The 1,867-nt window shown below is 40.4% G+C and overlaps 1 non-coding gene across 1 annotated transcript; it reads right to left on the bottom strand.

The window, feature by feature from the left end:
* Positions 1–620: 620 nt before the first annotated feature.
* On the bottom strand, positions 621–727 carry LOC120072427. The gene has a single exon (XR_005480486.1). It is a non-coding gene; the product is annotated as a small nucleolar RNA R71 (small nucleolar RNA).
* Between the last annotated feature and the right edge of the window lie 1,140 nt (positions 728–1,867).

Here is a 1,867-nt window from a genome sequence, read left to right as displayed (position 1 = left end):
TTGATCTTTGCAGCTTTTGACCTTTGAAGTATTGCAATTCCACCTGTGAAGGAAGAAGCAAGTGTCGTATGAGTGAAGGACATACTCCTGAGCTCAAGCATGACCTAGAGATCGAAATAACTTTTCGCAAAAAGTAGAGAAACAGACGTAAATGGCAAGGAAGAGTTCGTAGAATGGCTGAACAAACTGAAGAACGAGTAGCGAATGAAAACAACATGATGGAAAATCCCATCCTACTGGCAAATGATCGCAATAGACCCATCTGGGACTATGCGTCACTAAACTTATATAATTTCTCCCTTGGAATCATGAGACAAGCATTGGATGGATCAAGGTTCGAAATGAAGTTAGTAATGTTACAAATGATACAAACAACAGAACTGTTCGAATGATGGCGTGGTGAAGATCCGCATGCCTATCTACGAAGCTTCATTGAAATTTGCAACACTTTTGTGTTCCCTAATATTTCCCCAGAAGAGGTTCAACTCACGTTATTTCCATTTTCACTATGCGATAAAGCAAGAAAATGGGCATACTCTCTCGAACCAGGAGAGATAATGTTATGGGAGTAAGTTGTTGATAAGTTTATGAAGAAGTATTTCCCTCCCACAGAGAATGCCAGAAGAAGTAAATTGATCACCAATTTTGAACAAGAAGAAGATGAATCACTCAGTGACGCATAGGCGAGATTCAAGAGACTAGTACACGACTGCCCACACAATGGATTACGGATTGCCTCCAAATGGAGATTTTCTATCATGGACTCAACTCTGCATCGCAGACAGCTGCCAATGCGGCAGTAGCAGGAGGTCTTCTGGACAAAACATATGATGAAGCAAAGAACATTCTTGATCACATCTCGAAAAACCACGAAGATTGGCAAGAAAGCGATTAAAGAACAAAGCCCAGAGAAGGTAATACGAGTAATGGTGCCATCTCATCATTACCAAATTAGATGAATGTGATGATAAACTTGTTGCAAGTCATCATAATAAACAATTCAGGAACTCGAAATGGGCAAGTCAATGCGATAGAGCAAACAAGCACCAGCTGTGTCGTATGTGAAGAATCGCAGTCTTTTGAAGAATGCCCACGAAATCCTCAATCAGTTTACTTTGTCAAAAACAATCCCTTTTCAAACACTTACAACCCGGGGTGGCGAAATCACTCAAATTTTTCTTGGAAGAACAACCAACAGCAAGGCAGTCAGCCTATGGATAAGAGAGCAGGACCGCCAGGATTTTTCCATAGAACTAATGGACAACAACAAGCTAGCAGTTCTCAAACATCATCCTCATCATCCCTGGAAAACTTGTTGAAGAAATACATAAAAAAGAATGAAACAGTCCTTCAAAACCAAGCTATATCCATCTGCAATTTGGAAATTCAAATGTGACAAATTGCAAGAGAGTTAAAGAACAGACCCCTAGGGACATTGCCTAGCTCAACCAAGCTTCCACGCAATCCAGGTAATATAAAGAAAGAACACTGCCAAGAAGTCACCCTAAGGAGCGAAAAGCCTACGACAGAAGTCAGAAAGAAGCCTCACATGACCAAGTCAAAAGAGCAACCTGCGATTAAATCAGAAAAACCTCTATCGCAGACTGAATCAAAGGAGTCCGAAACTAGGGAACCAGATGATGCGATCACCTCTAAACTTCTAGACCATGAAACATTGAAAGTACAATTACCTCCCTCAAAGACTGAAAAAGAAACATAACGTTGAAGGCCAGTATCAACATTTCTTGGAAATATTGAAACAATTGCACATCAATATTCCATTCATAGAAGCGATAGAGCAGATGCCGGTGTATATGAAATTTTTTAAGGATATTGTCTCGAAGAAAGAAGCACGGGAAGATTCGCC

Source organism: Benincasa hispida, chromosome 2, assembly GCF_009727055.1.
Source record: "Benincasa hispida cultivar B227 chromosome 2, ASM972705v1, whole genome shotgun sequence".
Classification (NCBI taxonomy): Eukaryota; Viridiplantae; Streptophyta; class Magnoliopsida; order Cucurbitales; family Cucurbitaceae; genus Benincasa; species Benincasa hispida.
The sequence above is the reverse complement of the archived record's forward strand: the minus strand, read 5'-3'. Positions and strand labels throughout refer to the sequence as shown.